This window comes from Arachis hypogaea, chromosome 2 (genome assembly GCF_003086295.3).
Source record: "Arachis hypogaea cultivar Tifrunner chromosome 2, arahy.Tifrunner.gnm2.J5K5, whole genome shotgun sequence".
Lineage (NCBI taxonomy): Eukaryota > Viridiplantae > Streptophyta > Magnoliopsida > Fabales > Fabaceae > Arachis > Arachis hypogaea.
In genome coordinates this window covers 80,352,841-80,361,088 of record NC_092037.1, presented here as the reverse complement: position 1 = coordinate 80,361,088, position 8,248 = coordinate 80,352,841, and positions in this window count along the sequence as shown.

Sequence of the window (8,248 nt, the reverse complement as noted above, 5' to 3'; positions counted from 1 at the left end):
CGGAGCCGGGGTTATACTTGAAAGCGACCAAGTAACGCGGATAGAACTATCCCTAAAGTTCGAGTTCCAGGCTTCGAACAACCAGGCCGAATACGAGGCCCTACTAGCAGGACTAAAGCTAGCCGAAGAGGTCGGAGCCCAGAGAATCACGATCTTCAGCGACTCCCAGGTCATCACATCACAAGTAAACGGAAGTTACCATGCCAAAGACCCAACTATGAAAAAATACCTGGACCAAACACAGGCACAGTTACGCCACTTCCCAGAAATACAAATCCAGCACATACCTCGGGAGCAAAATGCCCGGGCAGACGCCCTCTCAAAGCTTGCTAGCACCAAACCCGGAGGCAACAACAGAAGTCTCCTCCAAGAAACCTTACAATCTCCCTCCGTATTAAGAGAGGAAGAAATACTAAATATATCCAACCAACAACAAGGATGGATGACCCCCATACTCAACTACCTGAAGTCGGGAACTCTCCCCGCCGAAAGAAAAGAAGCTAAAAGGCTTACAAAGGACGCCCAGATTATACATTAATTCACGACGTATTATACAGAAGAGGATTCTCAAACCCCCTCCTTAGGTGCGTTCCGACCTCAGAAACAAAAGCGTCCTCGAAGAAGTCCACGAAGGCATGTGTGGGAACCATCTCGGAGCTCGGGCACTATCCAAAAAAGTAGTCAGAGCCGGGTTCTACTGGCCGACCTTGCAAAGGACGCAACGGAGTTTGTGAAAATATGCCCTCCCTGCCAAAAACACGCCAATTTTCACAAGCACCGCCCGAAGACCTTATCAGCATCACTGCGCCATGGCCCTTCGCAAAATGGGGACTCGACCTACTCGGCCCGTTTCCACAAGGACCGGGGCAAGTCAAATACCTCATAGTAGGGGTCGACTACTTCACAAAGTGGATCGAAGCTGAACCCTTAGCCACTATTACGGCTCAGAAAAGCCGTAGATTCCTATACAAAAAATTGTCACGAGGTTCGGAGTCCCCTACTCCATCACAACAGACAATGGAACACAGTTCACGGACACAAGTTTTCAGAACTTGGTGGCCGAACTAAAAATCAAACAGCAATTCACATCGGTCGAGCACCCACAAGCCAATGGACAAGCAGAGGCTGCAAATAAAGTCATCTTGGCAGGGTTAAAACGAAGACTCCAAGAGGCCAAAGGGGCATGGGCCGAAGAACTCCCCCAGGTACTATGGGCATATCGGACAACCCCGCACTCTACAACGGGAGAATCCCCATTCCGACTAGCTTACGGGATGGAGGCAATGATTCCTATCGAAATAGATGAAGGGTCGCCCAGAGTCATCTTCTACAACGAAGGAGCAACCCACGGCACAAAGGGAAGAACTCGACCTCCTCCCCGAGGTCCGAGAAAGAGCCCGAATCCGAGAAGAAGCCTTAAAACGGCGAACGGCCCTCAGATACAATCAAAAGGTAATAAAGCGAAGTTTCTCCATTCACGACCTGATTCTAATCCGAAATGACATCGGAACACAAAAGTCGGGAGAAGGAAAGCTAGCCGCAAATTGGAAAGGCCCTACAAGGTAACAGAAGTCTTAGGGACAGGCTACTACAAAATATCCGACCTAGAAGGCAATGAGCTGCCCAGGGCCTGGCACGCCTGTAATCTAAGACGGTACTACAGCTAGAAAAACTTAACCCGAGGTGTACTCTTTTTCCTACGAGGGTTTTTTAATGAGACACCCGGTTAAGTAGGATACCCGACCTAGTCAAAGGGTAAACACTTTGTAAATATTCTTTCTTTTTTTACTAATCAAATTTCTCTATTTTCTCTTCCTCATGATGAAGCAAATCCTAGAAAGTACCCCACCAAGGCGCATTAATTTATGCTCGGCAAAACGCAAAAAATCATTTGCCAAGAGACCATACAAGGTCGGCAAAGATAAGCGACGAGGTTCAAATTAATGTGAGAAGTTATAAAGTAACTCTGAAATGGCTCGAAAGCCAAATAAAAAGAGGTTACAAAAATAACTTAAAAAGGCCGACCAAATGACGAAGTCGGACCCAACCAAGGGAAAGTTATAAAGTAACTCTGAAATGGCTCGAAAAGCCAAATAAAAAGAGATTACAGAAATAACTCAAAAGGGCCGACCGACGACAAAGTCGGACCTAACAAAAAGGAGGTACTCGAGCACCCGATGTCCGAGAAAAAGCTCGGACCCAAGAAAGAAGCCTTAAAACGACGAGAACCAAGATTTCGAAAAACGCTTACTAAAAGTTGCTTTACAAAAGCAACTAAAAAGTACAAGCGAAAGAACGAAATCAAAGGAAGCCTCAACAACGCTTACTAAAAAGTTGCTTTACAAAAGCAACTAAAAAGTACAAGCGAAAAGAACGAAATCAAAGGAAGTTTCAAAACGCTAGCTAAAAAGTGTTATCCGAAAACAACTAAAAAGCACAAAAGCGGAAACAAAAAGTCAAAACGCTAGCTAAAAAGATCCGAAAAAAAAACACAAAACGGAAACAAAAATCAAAACGCTAGCTAAAAAGTTGTTATCCGAAAACAACTAAAAAGCACAAAAGCGGAAACAAAAGGTCAAAACGCAAACAAAAACACCGCATAATAAGCTAAAAAGTTACTAAAAAGTAGCTAAAAGCAAAAGGTGTTCAAAGCGTTCAACAGAAACCATCCAAAAGACAAAAGAGCCCACAGGCCGGGCACAAAACCAGAATAAAAAGATTACAGAGGATCAAAGTCCTTCCCGGACTCCACATCAACAGAAGGCTGCGGAGCAAACATAGAAATCGGGACAGCATCGACGGCAACGTCCTCTCGATTCGAAACCCCCACACCAGATCCATCCCCGACCAAGGGAGAAGTCGGGTTCTGAACAGGAACCCGGGGTCGGACATCGGAACTTCATCCTCGCAGACAGGAACAATCTTTCCCTCCACGACAACATTATCCGTACTAAATAAGCTCAGATCCAGGTCGGGAGCAAGAACCCGGACCTGAGCCTTCAAGTTCTCAAACATCGCATCCATACCCTTAGCCACGTGACCCTCCAGCTCGTAAAAATCATCCCGAGCAGATTGCAACTTCTCCTTCGTCTCCACAAGCTCAGCATATAGCTTGGTATAATTCTCTGTAGCCACCTTCGCCATCTCCTCAGATGTCTTCGCCGCCGCCACAGCCGCGGTAGCTTTAGTTTTCTCTTTCTCCAAGGAGGCCTCCAGCTCAGTAATCCTGGCAGCCTTCAGTTGACTAATCTTATCGAGCTCGGACTGAGCCTTCTCAAGTCGGGAGCTGGTCGCCCCAAGAGGGGATTTCTTGAACTCCCGGGCAATAGCGGCATGAAGACTAGCCATCCGGACACAGCTCCGCGCCATATACTGAAAATGATGCTCCATAGAAACATCATCAGTGGAAATAAAGGTCTGAGGGAGAATATGCTGCTCAATCCAACCAAGAGCGTCAAAGTCCTTATCATTGAAACCGGCAAGCTCTTGAGAGGTCTTCTGCTTCTTGGGAGGAGGACCCGAGAACGGAGGAGGAGAAGAGGTAGCAGGCCCAGAGGTCGGAGGATCCTGACTTAAAGCTCGGAACTGGGGAGTCGGAATAGTCTTCGACCGAGTCTGAACACCTATAGTAGTCTTCTGCGGAGAAGATCGGGCAGAAGCATCCCCGGCCTCGAGATTTCGAGCAGCCACCGACTTCTTCGTCCGACGAAGAAACTTCATAGAATCCGCCTGAGAAGACATCTCTGCAGAAATAAAAAGGAAAAAGATCACCACAACAGAAATTCCACCAAAACAAAACCCAAATACTAAGAAGGATAAATCTCAAAGAGGTCGGGAACTACCTAACTCGGAACGGAGAAGGCTTGGATCTCCCAACATTTTCTTCGTGTCCAAGTGAGGTGCCCGACCCCATAAACTGCTCACCACACCCACAAAGGCCTGCTCCACCTCATCTAAACTCTCAAAAGTATACTTAACAGACACTATATTCTCCTGCCAACAAAGAGGAAAAGAAGGCTCCCCACTCTCATCTAGAAAGAAAGGTCGGACGTCTCCAACAGCCCGGACCTTGAAATAAAAGTTCTTAAAATCGTGAAAAGACTCATCATACAGGGTACAGAACTTCCTCCCCTGGTTAGCCCTAAAAGAGACCCAAGACACCTTCCCTCCGCCCGACCCCGGCTTCGTCAACACAAACAAATAGGAAAAAAGAGAAATAGAGGGAGAAACACCCAAAAACTGACACAAAAGTTGGAACAGCTTTAAAAATGCCCAGGAATTTGGATGGAGCTGCGTAGGGGCAAGGTTACAAGACCACAACACCTCGGACTCCAGGTCGGTAAAAGGAAGTCGAACACTCAGCTTAGAAAAAAAGCAATCATAAGCGTAAAAGAAAAGCTTCTCGGAACTGTCTAAAGGCGGGAAGCACACTCTCTCCTCGGAATCCGGGGCTACTAACTCATAATCCCTCTCAGACTCTCTATCTTCACATATGCTACATTGCCTACGAAACCTAGCTAAATATTCAGAATCTACCACAGAAGGGACTCTTAAAGGAACAGGATCTACCCAACCAAGACCACTCGGAATCTTGGTCGACATCGCTTGCAGAACCTTTCGAGACATAAAAATCTTGCCTACAAAGAAGAATACAACAGCAAAGCAAAAATCACATAAAGGCAGACAGCAAAAACCCATTCAGCAAGGCGAGAAAACCAAGTTCTTTTAGAAGAAAAACAGAAACCCGAAAACAAAATACCAAGAGAAAAGAGCCCCCCCCCCCCACATACAAACAACCAAAGCAATGGCGGCGCCTCTTTTCGGGGCAAACCCAGGCATAGAAGAAAAAGAAACAGAAGCATATGTGCGCAAAGAAAATGAAGACGAGAACAAACCTGGAAGAAAGGAAGAAGACGACGAGCTCCGATGCAAGGAGAACGAAAACGGCGGCGCAGAGGAAACCCCGGAAAAACGCACAGAAAGAATCGGAGAAAAAGAACAAAGAAGGAGCGGCGCTCGAAAGAGAGGTGGCGAAAACTCAGAAAATGGAAAGGGAACAGAATAAACGAAGAAAATGAGGAAAGGGGCAAATAAATAATGCCTTCACAGAGCCCGAACGGAAATCGAGGAGAAACGGTAAAAAGCAATAAATGCTGAAAACGGCCAATTTTTGAAAATTTGAACTATGCCCGAGCTCGACCTCTCAAAGGACGAACTCGGGCAGGGGCACTGTTCATACCCTGACCGAGCTCCCCCAACTCGGAAGTTCATAGAAGGTCCGACCTCGTCCCAAGGCCCACGCCTGAGGTCGGACCTCGGACAGATAAGCTAAAGAAGGCCCATCAGAAGGAACGAAGCCCAAAACCTAAAGGCCGAAAAGGCCTAAAGAAAGGCGGTTCCACAAAGATAGGGATAAAGCTCCCAAAAGATAAGATAAGATAAGAATATCTTATCCAGGGAAGATCACGACCAACTACTATAAATACACTGGAGCACCCAGGTATAACTCATACTCTAATTCTACTCAATATCTGCTTGGACCCATGCTAACTTAAGCATCGGAGTGTCATTGCAGGTACAACCACCAGCCGCTCAGCGCATCAAGCTCGGGTCACAGAACCCTCACCTCGGGTCTTGCCAGACGGCCGAGCTACACGTTTCAGGTAACCCTCGGAACAGGCACCATGACCTTTGAAAAGGCTCTATGTGATCTGGGGTTAGGGATAAATCTTATGCCACTCTCTGTAATGGAGAAGCTGGGGATCATTGAGGTACAACCTGCCTTGTTCTCATTACAATTGGCAGACAAGTCATTAAGACAAGCTTATGGAATAGTGGAGGACGTGTTAGTAAAGGTTGAAGGCCTTTACATCCCTGCTGATTTCATAATCTTAGACACTAGGAAGGAAGAGGATGAATGCATCATCCTTGGAAGACCTTTCCTAGCCACAACAGAAGCTGTGATAGATGTCAACAGAGGTGAGTTAGTCCTTCAATTGAATGGGGACTACCTTGTGTTTAAGGCACATGGCCATCCCTCTGTGACAAAAGAGAGTAAGCATGAAGAGCTTCTCTCAGTTCAGAGTCAAGAAGAGCCCCCACAATCAAACTCTAAGTTTGGTGTTGTGAGACCACAACCAAACTCTAAGTTTGGTGTTAAGATCCCATATCCAAACTCTAAGTTTGGTGTTGGGACTATACAACATTGACCTGATCACCTTGTGGCTCCATGAGAGCCACTGTCAAGCTATTGACATTAAAGAAGCGCTTGTTGGGAGGCAACCCAATTTTATCTAATTTTTATTTTATATTATTTTATTTTTATTTTGTGTTTTATTAGGTACATGATCATGAGGAGTCACGAAAAAAATCATAAAAATTAAAAACAGAATCAAAAACAGCAGAAGAAAAAAATCACACCCTAGAGGAAGCACAGACTGGCGTTCAACGCCAGTAAGAAGCATCTGGCTGGCGTTCAACGCCAGAACAGAGCATCAACCTGGTGTTGAATGCCAGAAACAAGCAACATTCTGGCGCTGAACGCCAGGAATGTGCCTAAGAGGAAAAACTGGCGCTGAACGCCAGTAACAAGCATGAAACTGGCGTTCAACGCCAGAAACATGCTTTACATGGGCGTTGAACGCCCAGAATGTGCACCACACGGCGTTTAAACGCCAGAATGGTGTGCAAAGGCAATTTACACGCCTATTTGGTGCAGGGATGGAATTCCTTGTCACCTCAGGACCTGTGGACACCACAGGATCACCACAGGATCCCCACCTACTATATTCTCACCTTACCTCCTAATCCTATTTTGTGATTTCCCCATGTGACACTTCCCAACACTCTTCACCAATCACCTCAATCCCTCTTCCCAATCACCTCCCTCACCACTCACATCCATCCACTCTTCCCCATAAACCCCACCTACCTTCACAATTCAAAAACATTTCCCACCCATTCCCACCCTATATGGCCGAAACTTCACTCTCACCTCTCCCTATATATACCCTTCCATTCTACTTTATTTTCACACAACACAACCCCCTCTTCTACCTTGGCCGAACCTACATCTCTCCCTCTCTACCATATTCTCTTCTTCTTCTTCTTCTCTTCTCTTCTTTCTTCTATTGCTCGAGGGCGAGCAATCTTTTAAGTTTGGTGTGGTAAAAGCATAAGCTTTTTGTTTTTCCATTACCATCAATGGCACCTAAGGCCGGAGAATCCTCTAGAAAAGGAAAAGGGAAGACAAAAGCTTCCACCTCCGAGTCATGGGAGATGGACAGATTCATCTCCAAAAGCCATCAAGACCACTTCTATGATGTTGTGGCAAAGAAGAAGGTGATCCCTGAGGTCCCTTTCAAGCTCAAGAAAAATGAGTATCCAGAGATCCGACATGAAATCCGAAGAAGAGGTTGGGAAGTCTTAACCAACCCCATGCAACAAGTCAGAATCTTAATGGTTCAAGAGTTCTATGCCAATGCATGGATCACTAGGAACCATAATCAAAGTATGAACCCGAATCCAAAGAATTATCTTACAATGGTTCGGGGGAAATACTTAGATTTTAGTCCGGAAAATGTGAGGTTGGCGTTTCACTTGCCCATGATGCAAGGAGATGAACGCCCCTACACTAGAAGGGTCAACTTTAATCAAAGGTTGGACCAAGTCTTTATGGACATATGTGTGGAAGGAGCTCAATGGAAGAGAGACTCCAAAGGCAAGCCAGTCCATCAAGACTCATTCAACGCTGCATCATTCCTACTAGCAACCGATCTGAAGTTGTGGATCGGGCCATCATGATTCATAGCATCATGATTGGAGAGGAAGTAGAAGTTCATGAGGTCATCTCCAATGAAATCTACAAAATAGCTGACAAGTCCTCCACCATGGCAAGGCTAGCTTTTCCTCACCTTATTTTCCATCTATGTTACTCAGCTGGAGTTATCATAGAAAGAGACATCTCCATTGAAGAGGATAAGCCCATCACCAAGAAGAGGATGGAGCAAGCAAGAGAGACCCTTCACGGTTCTCAAGAGATGCATGAGGAAGCTCATCATCAAGAAATCCCTGAGATGCCTCAAGGGATGCACTTTCCTCCCAACAACTATTGGGAACAACTCAACACTTCCTTAGAAGATTTGAGCCACAATGTGGAACAATTAAGGGTGGAACATCATGAGCACTCCATCATTCTCCATGAAATAAGAGAAGATCAAAGAGCAATGAGGGAGGAGCAACAAAGGCA